The following is a 23,472-nucleotide window of genomic DNA, read 5'->3' on the forward strand; positions in this document are numbered from 1 at the left end:
TCAAGGCAGAGTTTTTGTCTTTTACTTTTTCCCTTAATTTGTCAGAACATCTAGCACTGGACTAGTTTTTGTTTGTTTGTTTGTTTGTTTGTTTGTTTGTTTAGTTGGAGTCAGAACCCAAACGATCTTAAGAAATTATCCAGTTCAGGATCATGTAGCAAGGACTGAAAGATCCAGAAGAAATTATGTTAAATAAATAGGGCCTAGAAGTCAGAATCCAAGTGGTTGGACCCGCCAACCCAGATGTTAGATAGAAGAGAACATCAATAGCACTCATAAGAAAAGCGGTGATAAGGAGGAAAGGATATAGCCAATTGCTCAAAAGTCAGAAAGAGGTCATGGGAGCTTAGCCGTTACTCTCCAGTGTCCTCTTGTACTGAGTGGTGTGCTTGACAGATGGCTACTGAGCTGATTGATAGTGCATGCTCTGGTCTTGATTTTTGAATAGAGCCAATTTTTCTTCACAAAACTCCCACTGGTGTTCCAAGAGTAAGTTAGATTCCTCCAAGATTTGAGGTTCTATGATTTTTAATTATATAGTATCTCTAAAAGAATACCAAATTCAGCTTCAGACACACTGCTGTGTGACCTTGATTAAATTTCTTAATATCTGTTTGCCATAATTTGGGGTAAAAATAGCATCTCCCTTTCAGGGATGTTGTGAAGATCAAATGATATAATATTTGTAAAGCTCTTAGCACAGTTCCTGGCAAACTAGGTCCTATATCGATGCTAGCAATTATAATTATATTACAATCATGTAATCATATAAAATGTATATAATGTAACTGGTTTGAACCCAGGTTTTTCCAGATGTACTGATTTGTCAACTGAAGCGAACAGTTTGAAATTATTGAAAACATTAAGCAATTAACTAAATTTTCTCTATAAATATAAAAAGAAATCAAATTATTCCATCATTTAGGTGCTCCTCTTGACTTTTTACCACTAGTGGGTGCTCAGCAGCTACATTGCACTTTATGGATAATAAAGACATGAGTATGCCTTTCCACTTCCAATGCATTCCTTTTTCCATGGGAATTTTGGAGATGTAATGAGATATGAGTTATTATGATAGTAATTGCTCAAAAAAGATACTATTTAATAGCATTAATAAAGAGACTGTTTTTAATTTATATGAGCATACTTATTACAGGAGAGATTTGTCTTTCCTCTTTTCTTCCCTGTTTTCTCCATGGGGATTAAAGACCTGAGGTCATCCCCTTAATCTCAGGTGAGAACCTAATCTGTCCTCTATGACAATTCTTCTCTGATTCTCTCAGTACATAGGAACAATGAAGTGGGAGTTGAGACAAAATCTCTTAGTATTACCATATTCAGGCACAGCAAAATTTCTCTAGAAGTCCTTGTATAATAGGCATAGGGATAGTGGTGGTTTCTGCATCACTAAGGAAAGGGCAATATGCCTTTTCAGAACAAAGTATATCTCTTCCCTTCCATTTAGGTGCCTAGGAAAAGCCCTAGTTGCCCCATTCTTTTTATGGTTCAGCTTCTGACTGCTGGTGCAGAAATCTTTTTAACTTCCTTCCCTTTTTTGGTAAGTCACGTGAAAGTTATTGAAAAGACTTTTTCTTTTTAAAGTCATTAAAAAGATAACATGCCACAGAAGTCAAAAGGCCTAGTATCCTAAAATGGGATTATAAAATTTAGGAAGGTAAAGAAATGTAGAGACCACTTCATTTATTTCCCTCATTTTATGAATAAGATAATTGGAGGCCCAGAAAGGAGAATGACTTGCTTGAGATCACATAGCAACTTTAGTTCAGAGCCAGAATTATAATTTGGGTCTCCTGATGACCAGAATAATGTGCTGTCTGCTAGCCCCGTAAGTGTGAGAATGAGTCTTTAGCAAATATACTAGAATTGATGTGAAGTTATATGGCAATGTGACTGGAGAAGGATTCAGTGATGCCATGGTTGAGAATGAGCTATAGAACAGGCAAACTAACTGGGAAGTTAGTTTGGCCAGTTCAGGTATGTACTTTTTTCTGGATCTTCTTCCCTGACTCCCCTTTCTGTTTTATAAGGATATACTGCAGCTCTGATCTCAGGATGCCTTTTTTAGGATTTTTTTTCCTCCTCAAATCTCTAGAAATGAATTCAAGCATCAATAGAGGGGATTAATTATATTGTTAACCAAGAGGCCTTGTCAAAGAAATTTTTATTTTCTTGAGCAATATAAAAAGGGAGAGGTGACTGTGACAGAAAAAGAAACTAACTCAAGATAATTTCAAAATCTAAACAGAAGATGTTCACCTCTGTTTCAGATTGGTTTAATCCTCCTATGAGGCTTAGAAAATTAGCATTTCTCCCTAAAACCAGTGGAAGAAGCTGGGAACCTAGATAAAACCAAGTTTTATTTGGATTGGAGCCTGATTTCTTTGTTGGCTGAGAGAGGGAAGTATTTGTTTACCAGGTCAATTTATAGAACCAAGATTTAAAAAGTCCCCAAATTCAAGCTGCAAAAAAACAACAAATGGCTTATTTCTTTCTTTTTAATATTCTCAGTATTTTATTTTTCCAATTACATATTAAAATAGTGTTCAACATTCATTTTTGAAAGATTTTGAGTTTCAAAATTTTTCTCCATTCCTCTTTTACTTCCCCAAAGACAGCAAGCAATCTGTGGTTCCTTTTCCCTCTTTTGTGATTTCTTTGGGATACTGATTCAGTAGTGACACTGCTGGTTCAAAAGGTATGCATGATTTTATAGCCTTTTGGACATAGTTCCAAAAAGCTAGAATGGCTGAATTAGTTCACTACTCCACTAACAATGAAATGGCCTATTTCTTAGCCTTGAATTATTTCCAATGACTTTTGACGCAGAAGTATTGCACATCTTTTTCATCGATTTGAGTATAATAGGTCATATTTGAGGACTTTTGTATGGACTGAGTCTCTTCCATAATCAATCAATAAACACTTACTTATTAAGCACTTCTATATACCAGATACTATGCTAAAGCAGCTGGGAATACAAATGTAGCACCTCCTTTGGGGATACTTCCCTTTTTTCTACTGTCATTGACAGTTTGGGTCCTTAGAGGTTGGCTGAATATTACTACTCATGGTTCATTTTGTAAATATTATCTCATTTGATCTTCACAATGATTCTGGGTGATAGGTGATATCATTATAGTTTTACAGTTGAGGATACTGAGGCAGAGAGAGATGAAGTAACTTGCCTAAAAGTCACACAACTCATAAATGTCCAAGTCAAATTTGAATTCAGGTCTTCCTAAGTCTAGGTCCAGTTCTCCATCCTCTGAGCTACTTTACTGCCTCTATTTAAATATTATTGTGCTATAAGAAATGACAAACATAACTGATTCAGAGAATCATGGGAAGATGTATCAACTGATGCAAAAGAGAACCAGGAAATGATTATGCACAATGACTACAACAAAATCAATGGAGAGAACAATAATTGAAACTAAACAATGTGTTATTATACTGACCAAGGTTAACCTCAAAGATGAGATATGAGAAGGAACCTCTCTCTCTCTCTTCTTTGCTAGAATTTATTATGGGTGTGGGGAATTACAGATAATTCCAGATTTATTCTTTCTTTTTTTCATATGTTGTTAGCTTTTCTGAATTGTTTTTATCCTCCCATTTTTATTCTTTATTGACTGTTTTATTTAAATCTTTGCAAATAATGTAAAAGCCAAAAAAATCAATAAAGCATATTTTTAAAACATAAAGCTGTTTTAGAAAGACTCTTTCCTCCATGAAGTTCTCCCTGATCACTTGGGGTTGACTATATCTCCTTGACAACACCTTGCCTAAACATACAATTTCCATGACTCCCTCTGCACACATCACCCCACCTGCTTTAGTCACTTATTTAACTTATAGGATACCAGGATGTCAGAATTAAAAGAAATCTTAGAGATTATTTAGTTCAACCCCTTTTAATCTATAGATGAGGAACAGAGAACAGAGATGAGGTAATTTCATCAAGCTTTGTACACAAGCAGTAAATAGCAGAGCTAGGATTCAAATTCCAGTCCTTTGGTTTTGTTCACTCCCCACCTTTCCCCTCTCACCCCATCTCAGCTCTTCTCCTCTCCCATTTTCTTTTATTTTCCTAAGGTTACTTGGAGACAGGAGATCTATGTGACCTTGAATAAGACCTCAGTTCTGAGCCTCAGTTTCCTCATCTGTAAAATTAGGGGTTAATAAAACTCATACTATTTATTTCAGGGTTTTGTTAGGAAAAGTTTGTGGTAGTTGATATAGGAAAACATCTGGTAAATTATCTCAGAAAATCCTTGGATATTTGTTTCGAAAATCAGCTTAAAGGGTATGAAATGAGCCAAATAAAGGGAAAGAGAGAGAACTAAACCGAGACTTAAAAAACAGTAATCTTAATCCCAATTGTGTCATTAAGTCTTTTTGTCACCTTGAACTTTAGAGCTGAATATTTGGGAATCGATGGGATTTTAGTGTTATTACCAGGCTTTACTCTAGGCATTTATTTGTCTTCTTTGAGACACATTTCCAGCTCCTAGCTTCCTTGACATACTGGGACTTTATGACTGGAAGAATTATTGGAGGTCTTCTCATCCACAACTAGTAGCAGAAAGCATTGAAGTTGTATTAGCAATACCTGAGGGGGTGGTGAGTAGAGAGTGGAAGGGATTAGCACAGATGAGCAAGGGAGTGATTTATTCATCCCCTATTATGTGCTCAGAAGTGAAACCAGCAGAAATTATGCGAAAAGAGAGAATTCCCAAAGCCAAGGATTATGATTTTCCCTCTCCCTCTCCCTCTCCCTCTTCCTCTCCCTCTCATTCCCTTCTTCCCTCCTCCCCTTCCTCTCCCTTTCCCTCTCCCTCTCCCTTTGTGTCTTCCTTTGTGTCTCCCTTTCTCTCCAATGCTTTCTGCTTGTAGTTCTGGATGAGAAGACTTCTGATAATTCTTCCAATCATAAATTCATACATAACCTGGTCAATTCCTTCTTTTGATATGTATTCACCTGAGATCAAGAAAGAATAAACCCTAAAGAGTGCCATACATTCATGGAAACATGACAGCCAGGTGGGGAGAGACACATTTATTGTCTCTTTCCAACAAAGTAGCTAATAGGATTCCCTTACTTGAAGATTGCTGAGGAAGGGCCCAAAGGTGCCATGGGAGGGCCATTGATTTTTCTGCATGAAAACTCAATTCTGACTCTATGTCTCTAGAGTCCAACAGCTACTCAGCCCATCTGAAAACTCTGTGTCACAACATAGAATTTTCTGCCTAGTCATTCATGCCCAGAAATAGATTCACTGAGATCCCATGTGTTGGATTATATCCAGGAAGTGAACATTACACAGGCCTTTTCTAATCCACTCTGAAGGGCAAATCTGAACATACTCAAAAAACTGAACCTTCACTGAACATATCCCTTTTTCCAATTACACAAATAAATTTTTTAAAATAATAAACTTACAAATATGAACGCATAGAAGACTGTATATGAAATTATATATTAATTGTTAACATCACAGCTTATTTTTAAGTATAAATTAATTTAAAATGATAATGTGAATCATACTTTATTTGTCTGTGTCCATTTCTAAACTTCCTATTCTCTTGTGTGTGTATTTTTAAGTGTTTAAGAATTAATTTAAACTCCCCCCCCCTTTTTAACCCTTTCTACACATGTCTCTCCTCCACCAAAATAAAAGTCATTTATTGTAACAAAAAAGCATTTTGAGGTAAAATAAATTCATCTATTGGCTATGTCTATAAATATATGTCTTATGCTTCATCTCTAGTCATCACTTCTCTGACAAGAGGTGAGAAGCATGACTTTTTCTTTTTCTTTTGGAATCATGGCTGATCCTTTTATTAATCAAAAATTTTAATCTTTCATTGTTGTTTTCCTTTACATTTTTGTATTAAGTATATAAGATGTTCTCTTGACTATACCCATTTCACTTTGCATTAGTTGATACAAATTTTTCCTAGTTTCTTTGAATCATATCTTTTATCATTTTTATAGCGCAGTAATTTTATTTCTTCTTTGCCAATATGTATTCCTTAAATTTATTCTTTTGGTAAACATTTCTAGAGCTAAATCAAATAGTTGTAGTGATAACAGACTTAATTCCAGTACCTGGGGAAACAGCATCCTTCTAATGATCGAAAATATCAAGTATAAATTTGAGGAAAGGGGCTAACTTTTGCCCCTATTTTTACAAATAAATCATACAATACTAGAATTATTTGTTCTTTGAATAATCAAATTCACTTGTAAGCTTATCTGGTTCTATAGTTGTCTTGTTTGGAAGTTCCTTTATGGTTTGTTCAATTTATTTTTTTATTATTTAAATGTTCTATCTTTATATATATATATCTATGTATATAGATTATATTAATCTGATATATAGATATATAATATATATAGATAATATAGATATATCAATTTAAATATTTTCATTTTTGTAGATATACCTATCTACTTTATTTAATGTGTCAGTTTTGTTGAAATATAATTCAGCCAAATAGTTGTTATTTTATTTAATTTATTTTATTTCTTCATCTGCTATGAATTTCCTTTTTTGCTTTTTTTGATTCTAGCAATTTGATTTTTATATTACTTTAAGAAATCAAATTAGTTAACAATTTGCCTATTTTATTAAGTTTACTTTTTTTAAAACAATCCCCTTTTGTTTATCAGCTGAATATTTTTGTTTTTAACTTTTCTTTATTCATTTTTTTAAAAAAATGTCTATTTTTATGTTTAGTTAGTTTTTTTAGTCTACTTTTTTCTAATTATTTTCATTGCCTGCCTAATTCTGTTCATCATCCCCTTGCCCCCCACCTTTTTTAATGAAAGTATTTAGAAATATGCATTTCCCTTTTGACTGCATCACAAAGGTATTTATAATAATAACTTTTTTTAGACAAAATTATCTGTTGTTTTTGTGATTTCTTTATATTGAGTTGGAATCCTTTTATCAACAATCTTCAGTTGATAACAATTTTTATTGTGTTGTGGTCAGTTATAATTTTAATATTTATGCTTTATATGTACTTATTTTTGAGATTTTTAATGTTCTGTCACATAGTCAACTTTTGTAAAAGTGCCTTCCACAGTTAAAGATACATGCATTCCTTTTGATTCCCACTCATTAATTGACAGAGAGCTATCGTATTGGATAGTTCTTCATACATTGAAACTTCCCTTTGTTTTCATTAATATATTTTTGTCTTATTATCTAGTGACTTTCAGCTATATTTTCTGAAGCCAGCTAGTCTGATAAGAATGTTTATACGATTGTGATTTTTGGTTCATCCAATAGTTTGTGCAAGAGAAATATCTGAACTGGCAGGAGAAGGGGTAGGAGTATGGGATGGTGAACTTTTCAAACCCCATACGTAGGCTATTTCTTCATCTGCCTGTGCATAAATTGGGTTGGTTGGTGATGGAGTACCCATGGGATCCTAGCCCTCAGGCTGGATGCACCTTAGAGACTACCTAGTTCAATTCACTCATTTTATAGTTGATGCAACTGAAGCAAGCCTATGTCGGTCAAGTGATCTCACAGCATTATAAGACTGTCTGCTGATTCTGTTCTGAATCCGAGCAGCTTGCCAGCTTAACCCTCTCTTCCTCTTGCTTATTTCAGAGGGGCTGATTTTGGTCTTTGTTTCTGGCCTGGTTGGGCCAAGATGACTCATTCTTTTTCAGCCTGACTCTCCCAAGATGCTGTATTCTGCATAAGGGTAACATATTGTGATGATTGATGACATTTGGTCACTTCTCATTTTGCTTTCTTGTTCCCTAGAACCATAATAGCTTTCCTGACATCCTAGCCTGATCTCTTTTCAGCACCTCCATCCCTCCTCCAGCTTCCATCAGCCAAGGAAGTTGTGATTTGAGTAGTAGGGAAGGGACATAATCTAATTCTTGGATTTTTCTTCCCTTACCAAATAATAAGTAATGTAGAGGATAAATAGCATCAGTAAAAATTAGGCAGGATCTTAAAAGGAAAGACATTGTGGGTTCCTGCCTCAGTTTTCTTTGCTATAAAATGGATATAATAATAGCATATACCTTACAGAATTGTTGTGAGATCAAATGAGTTAATATTTATAAAGCACTTAGCACAGGGCTACATAGCAGGCATTTAATAAATACTTATTCCCTTCCACTTTCCCCTCACATAGTTTAAGAGTGTCGCCTGAGCCCCTGCTGTCACCAGTCCTCCGGGTATATTATTACAATGGGACAGAGCACTTTGAGTTCTTTGAATGGCATCATTAATATCTGTATTACACTGTTGAAGTTAAATGTGCCTAGAGATGCAGGGGCTGAGACTTAGAAGGCTAGACCTAAAGGGCTCAAGAGACCATGAAGTGTACAACCCCATCAGTGGCCAAGAAGAAAACAGACTCAGAGGACTTAGCTTTCCGAAGACTATACAACTTAGAAATATCAGAGATGATTAACAAAACTAGTCCTTAAGCATACCTCTGGTCTAACCCTCTTTCATTTTACTGATTATTAAATCATGCCCAGAGAGATAAAATTAGACACCCAAAGTCATACAGCTGCATACTGGGATGAGATTGGACAGCAAATAGCCAGGCCACCAAATTCATTGCACTGTTTGCCTTTCTGGTATTACTGGATCTTATAGCACCTCAAGGTCACTTATGACTACTACTTAGGAAATAAAGAAGGAAAGAAGGAAATAAGCATTTGTTAAACATTGCTATGTGCCAGGAACTATACAAATATAATTTCATTTGATTCTCACAAATCTTGGAAGTAAATACTATTATTATCCCCATTCTACCATGTCTCCCCGATAATAAGACACTGTCTTATTAAATTTTTTTTGGACAGAAAAACCCCAGAGGGCTTATTTTCAGGGGAGGGCTTATTTTAATGAACATTGACAGCAATTTTAATAAACAGGCAAATGTGAACAAAAAAAGTACCTTTATTCAATAATGATCATGTCATCTTCTTCAACAACATCGTCATAAGTGTCCATACCCTGAATTCCGTCCTGGATGTCTTGAGCCTCTATTTACTTCAGAAGAAGCGCACCCAATCTGTTATGTCCAGCAATATAGCTCTCTTTAAATAAACATGTCTTGTCCAGGTAACCTGTTCTTAGTGCCTTGGCGACACAGCTGTCAGTAATTTTATCCCATGACTTCTTTTTTTTTTTTTTTAATTTTATTTTTTTTTAAAATTTTTTATTTAATAATTACATTATATTGACACTCATTTCTGTTCCGATTTTTTTCCCCTCCCTCCCTCCACCCCCTCCCCTAGATGGCAAGCAGTCCTTTATATGTTGGATATGTTGCAGTATATCCTAGATACAATATATGTTTGCAGAACCGAACAGTTCTCTTGTTGCGTAGGGAGAATTGGATTCAGAAGGTATAAATAATCGGGAAGAAAAACAAAAATGCAGATAGTTCACATTCGTTTCCCAGTGTTCTTTCTTTGGGTGTAGCTGCTTTTGTCCGTCATTTATCAATTGAAACTCAGGTCTCTTTGTCAAAGAAATCCACTTCCATCAAAATATGTCCTCATACAATATCGTTGTCGAAGTGTATAATGATCTCCTGGTTCTGCTCATTTCACTTAGCATCAGTTCATGAAGGTCTCTCCAAGCCTCTCTGTATTCATCCTGCTGGTCATTTCTTACAGAACAATAATATTCCATAACATTCATATACCACAATTTACCCAGCCATTCTCCAATTGATGGGCATCCATTCATTTTCCAGTTTCTAGCCACTACAAACAGGGGTGCTACAAACATTTTGGCACATATAGGTCCCTTTCCCTTCTTTAGTATTTCTTTGGGATATAAGCCCAATAGAAACACTGCTGGATCAAAGGATATGCACATTTTGATAATTTTTGGGCATAATTCCAGATTGCTCTCCAGAATGGTTGGATTCGTTCACAACTCCACCAACAATGCATTAGTGTCCCAGTTTTCCCGCATCCCCTCCAACATTCATCATTATTTTTTCCTGTCATCTTAGCCAATCTGACAGGTGTGTAGTGGTATCTCAGAGTTGTCTTAATTTGCATTTCTCTGATCAATAATGATTTGGAACACTCTTTCATATGAGTGGTAATAGTTTCAATCTCATCCTCTGAAAATTGTCTGTTCATATCCTTTGACCATTTATCAATTGGAGAATGGCTTGATTTCTTATAAATTTGAGTCAGTTCTCTATATATTTTGGAAATGAGGCCTTTATCAGAACCTTTAACTGTGAAAATGTTTTCCCAGTTTGTTGCTTCCCTTCTAATCTTGTTTGCATTAGTTTTATTTGTACAAAGGCTTTTTAATTTGATGTAATCGAAATTTTCTATTCTGTGATCAGTAATGGTCTCTAGTTCATCTTTGGTCACAAATTTCTTTCTCCTCCACAAGTCTGAGAGATAAACTATTCTATGTTCCTCTAATTTATTTATAGTCTCGTTCTTTATGCCTAGGTCATAGACCCATTTTGATCTTATCTTGGTATATGGTGTTAAGTGTGGGTCCATGCCTAATTTCTGCCATACTAATTTCCAATTATCCCAGCAGTTTTTATCAAATATTGAATTCTTTTCCCAGAAGTTAGGGGCTTTGGGTTTGTCAAACACTAGATTGCTATAATTGACTATTCTGTCTTGTGAGCCTAGCCTTTTCCACTGATCCACTAATCTATTTCTTAGCCAATACCAAATGGTTTTGGTGACTGCTGCTTTATAATATAATTTTAGATCAGGTACAGCTAGGCCACCTTCATTTGATTTTTTTTTCATTAGTTCCCTTGAGATTCTCGACTTTTTATTGTTCCATATGAATTTTGTTGTTATTTTTTCTAGATCAATAAAATATTTTCTTGGAAGTCTGATTGGTATAGCGCTAAATAAATAGATTAGTTTAGGGAGTATTGTCATCTTTATTATGTTCGCTCGGCCAATCCAAGAGCACTTAATATTTTTCCAATTATTTAAGTCTGACTTTATTTGTGTGGAGACTTTTTTATAATTTTGCTCATATAATTCCTGACTTTCCTTTGGTAGATAGATTCCCAAATATTTTATGGTATCAACAGTTATTCTGAATGGAATTTCTCTTTGTATCTCTTGCTGTTGGGTTTTGTTGGTGATGTATAAAAATGCTGAGGATTTATGGGGATTTATTTTGTAGCCAGCTACTTTGCTAAAATTATGAATTATTTCCAATAGCTTTTTGGTAGAATCTCTGGGGTTCTCTAGGTATACCATCATATCATCTGCAAAGAGTGATAGTTTGGTTTCCTCATTGCCTACTCTAATTCCTTTTATATCTTTCTCGACTCTTATTGCCGAGGCTAGTGTTTCTAATACGATATTAAATAATAATGGTGATAGTGGGCAACCTTGCTTCACTCCAGATCTTACTGGGAAAGGTTCCAGTTTTTCCCCATTGCATATGATGCTTACTGATGGTTTTAAAATATGCTCCTGACTATTTTAAGGAAAAGTCCATTTATTCCTATGCTCTCAAGTGTTTTTATTAGGAATGGATGTTGGATTTTATCAAATGCTTTTTCTGCATCTATTGAGATGATCATGTGGTTTTTGTTTGTTTGGTTATTGATATAGTCAATTATGCTAATAGTTTTCCTAATATTGAACCAGCCCTGCATTCCTGGTATAAATCCTACTTGGTCATAGTGTATTATCCTGGTGACAATTTTCTGTAATCTTTTTGCTAATATTTTATTTAAGATTTTAGCATCAATATTCATTAGGGAGATTGGTCTATAATTTTCTTTCTCTGTTTTCAGCCTACCTGGTTTAGGTATCAGTACCATATCTGTGTCATAAAAGGAGTTTGGTAGGACTCCTTCAATCCCTATTTTTTCAAATAGTTTATATAACATTGGAGTTAATTGTTCTTTAAATGTTTGGTAGAATTCACATGTAAATCCATCTGGTCCTGGGGATTTTTTCTTAGGGAGTTGATTGATAGTTTGTTCTATTTCTTTTTCTGAGATGGGACTGTTTAGGATATTTACTTCTTCCTCTGTTAGTTTGGGCAAGCTGTATTTTTGGAGGTATTTTTCTATTTCATTTAAGTTGTCGAATTTATTGGCATAAAGTTGGGCAAAGTAACTCCTAATTATTGCTCTAATTTCCTCTTCGTTAGTGGTGAGTTCTCCCTTTTCATTTTTAAGACTAACAATTTGATTTTCCTCTTTCCTTTTTTTAATCAGATTTACTAAGGGTTTGTCTATTTTGTTGGTTTTTTCATAGAACCAACTCTTAGTTTTATTAATCAATTCAATAGTTTTTTTACTTTCAATTTTATTGATCTCACCTTTTACTTTTAGAATTTCAAGTTTAGTGTTTGACTGGGGGTTTTTAATTTGTTCCTTTTCTAGCATTTTTAATTGCAAACCCAATTCATTGACCTTCTCTTTCTCTATTTTATACAAATAGGCCTCTAGAGATATGAAATTTCCCCTTATTACCGCTTTGGCTGCATCCCATACATTTTGGTATGATGTCTCATTATTATCGTTTTCTTGGGTGAAGTTATTAATTATGTCTATGATTTGCTGTTTTACCCAATCATTCTTTAGTATGAGATTATTTAGTTTCCAATTATTTTTTGGTCTACTTCCCCCTGCTTTTTTGTTGAATGTAATTTTCATTGCATCGTGGTCTGAAAAGGATGCATTTACTATTTCTGCCTTACTACATTTGAGTTTGAGGTTTTTATGTCCTAATATATGGTCAATTTTTGTATAGGTTCCATGAACTGCTGAAAAGAAAGTGTATTCCTTTCTGTCTCCATTACATTTTCTCCAGAGATCTATCATATCTAGCTTTTCTAGTATTCTGTTTACCTCTTTGACTTCTTTCTTATTTATTTTCTGGTTTGATTTATCTAATTCTGAGAGTGCAAGGTTAAGATCTCCCACTATTATAGTTTTACTGTCTATTTCTTCTTGCAGCTCTCTTAGTTTCTCTTTTAAGAATTTAGATGCTACCCCACTTGGTGCATATATGTTTAATATAGATAGTGCTTCATTATCCATGCTACCCTTTAGCAAGATATAGTGTCCTTCCTTATCTCTTTTAATTAGGTCAATTTTTGCTTTAGCTTGATCTGAGATCAGGATGGCTACCCCTGCTTTTTTGACTTCACCTGAAGCATAGTAGATTTTGCTCCAACCTTTTACCTTTAACCTGCATGTATCTCCCCGCTTCAGGTGTGTTTCCTGTAAACAACATATTGTAGGATTCTGGCTTTTAATCCATTCTGCTAACCGCTTCCTCTTTATGGGGGAGTTTACCCCGTTCACATTTATGGTTAGAATGACCAATTCTGTATTACTTGCCATCTTGTTAACCCCGGTTTATGCTTTCCTCCCTTCTTTCCCCTTTCCCCCCCTTCCAAGTATTAAGCTTGTGAGCACCCCTTGCTTCTCACAGCCCTCCCTTTTTAGTGTCCCTCCCCCCACCTTAGAGTTCCTCCCCCTATCTTACCCCTTTCCCTCCCAGTTCCCGTATTCCCTTCCGCTTAGCTTATTCCTTCCCTTTCCACTTTTCCCTTCTCACTTTTCAATGAGATGGGAGAAGTTTCACCATAGATTGAATATGTCTTAAGATTTTTCACTTAAAGCCAATTCTGAAGGCAGTAAGATACCCACTATATTCATCCCCCTCCATTCTTTCTCTCAGATATAATAGGTTTCCTATGCCTCTTCATGAGATGTACTACCCCCACTTTACCCTTTTTCTGGTACAATGTCCTTTCCACATCAATTTCTAGAACAAGGTATACATGTATTCTTTATGCATCTATATAGTCAAAATATAGTTCCCAAGATTAATCTTTACCTTTTTAGATTTCTCTTGAGTTCTATATTTGTAGATCAAACTTTTTGTTAAGTTCTGGTTTTTTCATCAGAAATAGATGAAATTCGCTTACTTCGTTGAATGTCCATCTTCTTCCCTGGAAAAAGATGCTCATTCTCGCTGGGTAAGTTATTTTTGGTTGCATACCAAGTTCCTTAGCCTTTCGGAATATCATATTCCAGGCCCTTCGATCTTTTAATGTGGATGCTGCCAGATCCTGGGTGATCCTTATTGTGGCTCCTTGATACTTGAATTGGGTTTTTCTAGCCGCTTGCAATATTTTTTCTTTCATCTGAGGGTTCTGGCATTTGGCCACTATATTCCTTGGTGTTTTGATTTTAGGATCCCTTTCAGTGGGTGATCGATGAATCCTTTCAATGTTTATTTTTTCCTCTGTTCCTATGACTTCTGGGCAGTTCTCTTTGATAATTTCCTGGAAGACAGTGTCCAGGCTCTTTTTTTCATCATGTTTTTCTGGGAGTCCAATGATTCTCAGATTGTCTCTCCTGGATCTGTTTTCCAGGTCTGTTGTCTTTCCCAGAAGGTATTTCACATTTTTCTCCATTGTTTGATTTTTTTGGATTTGCTTGACTGATTCTTCTTGTCTCCTCGAGTCATTCAATTCCACTTGTTCAATTCTGATTTTCAGTGAAGTATTCTCTTCACTCACTTTTTTAAAATCTTTCTCTAATTGTCCAATTGAGTTCTTTTGTTCTGTGGAATTTTTTTCCATTTCGCCAATTTTGTTTTTTAGAGAGCTGTTTTCTGTTTCCAGTTCACTAATCCTATTTTTCAAGGATTTTACTTCTTTATCCACTCTCTCTTTAACTGACTTCTCCAGGCTCTTTTGCCAAGCCTCCCTCTCCTTTTCCCAAGCTTCCTTCTCCTTTTGCCAAGCCTCACTCTGCTTTCCCCATTTTTCTTCTAGCTCCCTTGTGAGAGCCTTTTTAATCACTTCTATGAGGTTCATCTGTGCTGAGGAACAGACGATCTCCTCCTTTGGGGAATCACCTGGGGACTGCCTGTTTTTAGTCTCCTCAGGATTTAGAGTCTGCTCTCTATCTGTGTAGAAGCTGTCAAGGGTTAAAGTCCTCTTCAGCTTCTTGCTCATTCTGTCTATTAATCAGAGACAAACTACCAAAGAAAAACAGAAAAAACTGGAGTCTTTCTTTGGGGGGGGGGGCTGCGTGTGTTATCGAGCTTCCTCTACAGACTGCAGGTGGCAGCAGTGAGGCACTAGCAGGACTGTGCTGCGCCTGCGCTCTGAGATCCCAAAGCGTGCTGAGTCACTGAGGGGGGGGAAGGGGGGGGCGGCCAGGTCCTGAGAGACTCCAGCTGTTTGCGGTTGTGTTCTTCAGCCCCGGTGTTTTTAGCTTCTCTGCTGGGCTGTTGACTTGCTGCAGGTTCCAAACCTGTAGCGAAGCTCTCCCCGCAGAGACAGCTGCGATCACTCCCCACCCCCTCTCCAGTCTGCTCCCGTGCTCTCACTGCCGCTGCCCTCAGCCTGCGCCCGATCTAAAACCGCCCCAGCCCTCCAGTAAAGACAGACCTTTCTTGGCGGATTTCAAGGATGGCTTCTCTTGGTAACTATTTGTGGGTTTTTTTCAGTCAAGCATTGATTCAGAGGCTTGTAATGAAGTGGATAGTGAGAGAAAGCGCGGAGCTTATGCAACTGTGAGCCTCCTCTCCGCCATCTTAACCGGAAGTCCCATTCTATCCCATGACTTCTTCACCCAAGTCACGACTTCTTGCAGACAGGGCTTCACAAAGTTTCCATGCTGATTTCTTTCCATTCTATTTTCAATGTAGTCATTGACTTCCATGCGCACATGGTCCTTGAATGGCTTGTTTATTGCAATATCAAGGGTCTGGAGATAGGCAGTCATTCCTGCAGGAATCATTACTTGATTTATTCTTCTCTCTGCAAGGAAGTTCTTCATTTCTTTAGCATGGTGAGTGCTGGCTGAATTCTTCTTTTATCCTCCATCATGCCCCCTGAGTTCTTCTTTTATCCTCCATCATGCTCCCTCACTCCCGCTTACATACCGGGTTTTTATGTTGTCCTGCCTCAGCTCTCCTCTGCGGCACTGCTCTCAATGGCACCAGCAAGCAAATCACTGGGGAAGAACAGGATGAAGTGCTCACTGCTGCAGCTCTGATTGGATGCAGCTCAGAGCGCGTTTCACCGGGGAGGGGAGTGGGAGCGGGGGGGGGGGGGGAAGAGGGGGGCGAGGACGGTGCATACAGAGGGTACTGTAATGTAGCGTGTAGCGCAGGGGATCACCTTCACTACAGTAGCAATCTCAATAGGGCTTATTTTCGGGAGAGGGCTTATTTTAGAGGAATCTTACACAGTAAGGGGAGGGCTTATTTTCGGGATAGGTCTTATTATTGGGGAAACACAGTACAGATTAGGAAACTAAAGCAAACAGAGAATAAGTGATTTGTTTGAGATCACACAGGTAGTAATTGTCTAAAGCTGGATTTAAACTAAAATCTTCCTGATTCCAGGCCCAGAACTCTATCCACTACACTATCTGGTCACTTTGGCTATGTCTCCTTGGACAAGTGATTTAACTGGTTAAGGTGATTTTTCTCATCTGAAATATAGATATAGCTCTTTCACAATCAACCTCATTCTGTGTTGTGAGTGCCTTTTGCACTGATGTTTCATAAAGGTTTATAGAATTATTACATTGAACTGAATATATATATATATATATATATATATATATATATATATACTGGGGAAAATACAAAGAACAGGTGATCTCTATACTTCCTTTTCACACTCAATTGAATAATAAGAGATATAAGAGATTTATTTCTTTTCCTGATAGAATTCATATGTGATGTAAACTTGGGAAAGATATTAAATAAAAAAATTAATTTGGAAAAAAGTATTAAATATTATTATATTCTAAGTATTGACAATTACAAAGGCAAAGAGAGCACCTGACTCTGGAGTTTATATTCTAATAGAGGGGGACACAGTATCCTTCCCTAAGGAAGTGCTGGCTAGAGAAGAGCATTTTGGTCCACATATCTGTAGGGATGGTGAGTAGAAGCATAGGTGAGCAGATTAACATCATCTTTCCCCACACTGTAGAGTTCATTTGATCATAGTGTTGAATAGTTGAGTGGTACAAGAGTGGGTGGAATGGTTTATGTTGAAGCTATCAAGAGGATGATGAAGGAGTAGGGAATAAAGTGCAAAAGGTAAAGCATTGCTGGAGTATTCCTAAAATAATGGGCCAGGGAAGACCATCATCAATTAGGATAAGGGGAAGGGAGACCCAGAGGAAAAACTAAAAATATGAAAACTGCCTTGTTTGGTTATTCAAGTGTCCACTAAAGAGATTTGTTTCCTAATGTCTCAGTGAGTCATTTGTATTTGGCCTGTTCTTATGATCATGATACATTTATTCAACATTCATTATATTTTTCAGGTGTGGAGTAAAACAAATGAAATTATATAATTTGGTGCTTGAGAGTCCTTAGAGATCATTGAGTTCAGTTCCTCTTTTTTATAGATGACTAAAGTGGGACCAAAATAATACCGGTGACTTGTCTAAGTCTCATGTCTAATTAAGAATGGTTCAAAGACTAGAACCCATGGCCTTCAAAATTTCAGGCACTGTAATGTTTTTTGTTTAATGACAATGTACCACCAGTCATTGCTATGATGAGAAACCCTGAGTTTAGTACCATTCTAGAGACACTAATCAAGCCTGTGGCTACAGAGGAGAACAAAGTTGCAATGGCAATGCCTTCATACAAAGTTTGAAGAGTGGCTCCCACTCTTGCACATAGAAATAGAGGTTTCTGAGCAAAATAGATTTATAGTTGGGAACAAATGCACACTTACCCATATCTTTTCACACAATTCCTCTTCTGGCTTCCCATCTGCTATTCACTGCCAGAAAATGTAGCTTGGGCTTCTCTTGTGCCCTCTGACATGATTTTCAGCTGTGCTCTAGGTTCCCACATTTCTCTGTCTTGATAGACATCTGTACAATTGGTGGAACTGTACATGAGAGAAATGGAATATATTGGGATTGTGTGGACGCTCAGAAGATCTGCAATTAGGGTACAACTATTGAAGCTCCAAGTGCTGATATCCTCTTAGGGAAAGTTTCCCTACATGGGGCCATTTTGTCTCCTTTGTGCTCTAGAGACTACCTTCCCAGTTCTTTGCCTTTTTGTTTTTTTTGCTGGCGAATGATACCATGAACTTTGAGGAAGAAGCCAGGTCCTAGAGGAGATGAGGGAACAGGATCATTGGACATAGAGGTCTAAGTGGAGGAAGAGAGTCATCCTTCTCTGTGTGTTATAGAAAAAGTTCAAAGCCTTTACTAAGGTTGAAGAAGGGAGTGGTGAGAAGGAGCAAGGTTACTAAGGGAATGAGGTCAAAGGAGGCTGAGGGAATGGGTCAGCCTTTCTCTCTCTATGACTGTACTTGGAGTTGTACAATTTCTCCCAAAGCCCCTTGCTTTACAGGCCACCTGAACACAAAAAATAAAATACTAATTGAAAGATTTCATAAATTATCTTCAGAAAAAAAACACCTAAGTCTGAAAACTCTAAGACATGAAGAGGTTAAATTTAACAATTAAATTCAGAAACAACAGGTTCTCTGAACTACCAGTAGAAAAGCCTTCAAATACAAATAAAAGAAAATTTAAATAACTCCAGACTATTCTGTACTCACCAAAAAACTCCAGAGGGAATGGAATAATGAGTTCTGTAGAGTAATGGAGCTCAGGATGCAGCCCACAATAACCTATCTGCAAATCTAATCTTAATTATAAATGAAAAAAGATAGATGTTCAATAATAAGAGAGGCATTTGAGACATTCTGTGAAAGAAAAGCAGTCCTGCAAAAACTGTTCTCTTCTTTTACACTCCAGATTACAGAAATGGGGATTGAATGCAACAGTGAAGGACAGCAATAACAATAGAATGACAGCGGAGAGACTTCAGTACTTTCAAGGTGGTGTGATCTAGGGAGAGATGTGCTCACTATTCTTCTCAGATGGTCCTTACCCAAGAAGGGCCACTGATCCTTTGTATTGCAATCAGTACTGTTCTTCAAGGTCTCTGATCCATTGGGACAGGAAATGTTACTGCTCCTCAGCATCTTTGTTCCCTCTTTACTGAAAGTCAAAGTTCCCTCTCCATCTTTGAATTGTGATCCAGAAATGGGTATAGGTAATGGAATTGAAAAACAGCATCCAGTCCTGTGACTAGTGCCAACACAAAGATCTCCTATAATATCTTTCTGACCAGTTGCTAGATCCTATCACCATCTCAAGCTTGAGAGTTCCCAGAGTTGCTCCTAATTCTGTTGCCACCACCTAGACCCATTACTGGTTTCATGCATATGAGTTCTAGACCAGCCTCTATCCTGTTACAGATCTCTCCTTATATCCTAACTTGTCTTAAGTGGAAAGAATGTCTCATCCTGATTTTGTTGGCTCTGCCATGCCAAAATTCAATTTGAGGTGTTATTTTGAAGTTGTTTGGAACAGATGTTGGGAGAGTTGGACTGGCTTCTTCCTCTATTCTGCCATCTTGATTTTGTCCCTTGAAGTAACTAATTATATTTTAATCTTCTTTTGGCTACAGTGCTGGGGGCAGGGGCTTCTTAGGTGAGTATTTGAGTCCTCCAGTATAATTGTCTCAATCAATTCAGATTGTTGATAGTTTTGCAACTTCAAATCTTAGAGTTGCTTGGGATAATAAGAATTAAAGGACTTTCCTGAGATAATACAACCAATATATATTAGAGGCAGAGCTTCAATTACAGGTATTCGAGAGCCTTTAAGTAATTAATATAATACAATTTTCTAAAGGGAACATTTGGATAGTTTTGTTGTGTTTAGGGAATTATTCTTTTGCTTGTCCCCATATATGACATCTTTCATGACATTGGTAAACATCATCATCATCATCATCATCATCATCATCATTTAGCATTTATATAGCACTTACATGTGTCATCTCACCTGATCCTCCCTATAATCCTTGCAGGTAGGTGCTGTTTTTATTCCCATTTTCCAGTTGAGGAAACAGTGTTCTAGGTAACATAGTCAAGAAAGTGTCTGAAACTGGATTTATACTCAGGTCTTCCTGATTCCAAGCCCATTTCTCTATCCACTGTATCATCTAGCTCCTTTGGCATAGTTAAATGTCCTCCTGTTTCATACTTAATACTAATACTTAGCGAATTATTCAACAAAGTTACCCCTGCATTTGCATCTGTGTGATTTTAAAAGGATCAAGTTGTTATATAAAGAGTTGAAATAATTAAATATTGAGGTAGTAACTAATAAAATATATTATTCTTTTGATCAAAAACTTTAATTTACTTGTCATTTCTTATTGGAATAAGTGCAGACTATTTAGCCTATCTTTCCCATGATAGTTTTCAATTTATCTTTCTAGACTTAAGAGATATAACCTCTACCAAGTCTCCCTGGATTGATAAAATATCAGACATAAAAATATAAGGATCGTGACTAGACTTGTGATTTCACTAATATAGAGAACACTCTGCTTGAGAAGCTTCCTCCAGAAATGGAATTTATCATTTTCTTTGCCACTTATAGTCTTAGAAAGTGACTTAGAATACTGAGAGGCTGAAGTTCATGCAATCATATGTGTCACAAGATATGCATTCAGATCTTCCTGATTACAAGGTCATTTCTATTCATTGTACCTATTGCATGTTGACTATTTAATGGTAAAGCTGGGGTTAAACTCTCAAGTCTCTTGCCTATTGGGTTACTATTATGTCTTGGATAGTGTAGTGATTTTCCCCTAGAAACATCCTATGCTCTTGCCATGCTGTTCTTTTCCCCACACATGATTTATCTTTTCCCACATTTGTGGCTGCTCATGCCATTCCCTTAACCTGGAACATATTCTCCATCCTATTTCTATTAGACTTAAATCATTTGCTAAATAATATCAAGATTTAGCCCAAGTGGCAGTTTCAATGGAGTTATCTGTGAATTTCATAACTAGACATGACTTTCCCTTTCATCTGGACTCCTCATTGAAATTGATCCAAAGCATGGTGGTAATGGATTGACATGAACTTGTAGAGCGATCTCTAGGGAAGTACCTAGTGAATTGTCTTTGGTTCTACACTGTTCAACATCATGGCATCATACACTTAGAATCAGAAGGGATTCAGGAACCATCTTGTCAAATCCTCTCATTTCCCAAATGAAAAAACTGTGACCCAGTGAGACTAAGTGACTTATATGAAATCCCATAAGCAGTACACGTTAGAAGAGGGATTTGAATGGAGTCATTTTGACCTCAGAGTCAGTACTTTTCCCAAATAACCAATCATTGTTATTAATAACTTGAATGAAGGGCTAAATGGATAGCATGCTTCTGAAATTTTCTGATAAAAATAACATCTGACATTTATATAATGTTTTAAGGTTTCACAAAGAACTTCAATATAATCACATTTGAGGCTTTCAATTTGAGGAATAGGTACTAAACATGGGCTGCTAAGTATAATAGTGAATAAAGTGTCAGGAAAACTCATCTTCCTGAGTTCAAATCTGGCCTTAGACACATATGAGCTGTGTAACCCTGGATAAATCACTGAAGCCTGTTTGTCTGCATTTTTTTTTTCATCTGCATAATAAGCTACAGAAAGAAATGGCAAACCACTGCAGTCTCTTTGCCAAGAATACTTCAAATGGGGTCACAAAAAGTCGAACATGACTGAAAAATGATGGAATAACAACATGTGCCACAGGTACTATTTTACTATTTTAAAGGTGAGTAAACTGAGACTCATTGGAATGCATCATTTGTTCACAAAGTTGTTCTGTAACATTAGGAGCTCAACAAACGTTCACTAAATTTAATGAAATTGTGCTATGTAGTGGAAAGAAGCCATCAAGAGTGACTAGGGCTTGAAAATCTCTGACCCAACTTTGATGTTCAATCTTTGGAAAGTTACTTAATCTTTAAGGGCATCATTTATTTATTTTTGAAATAGATAATAACGTTCATCTTGTCTATTGGATATGAGAAGAACGTGCTTTGTAAAATTTAGATAAGATTAGAGATTGGACATGTGATTTTTTTTTTGGCATAGGGAATTTCTGGGTGACAACATCCCCTCTACTAATCAAATCAGTACCTTCTTTGTCATTTATAATCTTAGAGAGTTGTCTGGAGTACAAGAAAGCAATTTGACTTGTCCAGGGCCACACAATTAGGTATATGTCACAAATTGACTCAAACCCAAGTCCTCCTGATTTCAATGTCTGCTTTCTATCCCCTATTCTAGGTTAGCTGTCCTAAATTCTAGCTTAAAGAACAACATAAAAGTAAATTTTTCCTTGACTTCATGTTGCCAATAGAAAAAGCGGACTGCATCTGCATAAGAGATGCCTGAAATGCTTTTGTTCCCCATTTTGTTCTCCCTCATTTCTGCCTCTTGGCTTCCTTCAAGTCTTAAGTAAAGGAGTTTCTCCTTTACTTGAATAGAAGAGGCCCCTATAAGAAAAATCTTCAAACTAAAGGAACAGATCTTGGGAGAGTATTGTTGACTCATGCCCAGGATAAACTTGCTTCCCCACTTTTTCTTTGTGGATGATTTATTTAAGAGCTTTATCTTTTAATTAAATACAACTTTGGGAAACAATTTATTTCTTTGTTAGAGTATTTGATAGGTAGCTCTTTGTCATCATGATGAAAAGCAGATTATCTCCAAACATGGCAATGGTACTTGGAGTGTATGACTGTTTAGCAGATAACAATGTATTTGAATCATGCAAGAGAAAAGTCAATACCAATGAAACTTAGTTATACAAGAAGTATTCTGGATCAGGAGTGAAAAAAAAGAAATTATTTGGTTCCTCAGATTTCAATTTGTGTGATCTGAGTTTTCACCTGAGGGCACTCCTGGTCACTCCATTGTAAGCGGGGCCAAATGGTGTTTGGTGTTTTCATTGTCTATAGAGCCACAATTTAAGAATGTACAGGAGCACTTTTGGTCATGAGGGAGTAGAGACCCTAAGAAATACCATTGCTTCCAGTCTTAGGGAATCAGGGACCCTTCCTTGGTAAGGATCAGTGTGTAGACCAGGAAAGCAGTGACCACACCTTTTGCCAGATCATAACACCTTGGAAGCACTGAAAACATCCAACCTCCCAGAACTAGCTCTGAAAATAGCAGTGCAGAAGAAAGTCTAAAACTTGGGGCAGTATTCCTTGCTAATGATGAAATAGGGTGGGAAAATGAGCAAACAACAAAAAAAAGAATCTAAAAAATCTAAAAAAAAAATCTACTATGATAACAAGGAAGATCAAGATAAAAACTCCAGAAAAAGATAATGAAGTCAAAACAAAACCTCAAAGGAAAAAAAATGAATTGGACATTCCCAATAAGAATTTCTGGAGAACTAAAAATGATTTAAAAAATCAAATTAGTATTTTTGAGGAAAAAATAAATAAGGAAATGGTTCAGAGGAAGAAAATTATGAAAAGACAATCATCTAGGTAAAAGAGTCACAAAAATGCTAAGGAAA

Source organism: Antechinus flavipes, chromosome 1, assembly GCF_016432865.1.
Source record: "Antechinus flavipes isolate AdamAnt ecotype Samford, QLD, Australia chromosome 1, AdamAnt_v2, whole genome shotgun sequence".
Lineage (NCBI taxonomy): Eukaryota > Metazoa > Chordata > Mammalia > Dasyuromorphia > Dasyuridae > Antechinus > Antechinus flavipes.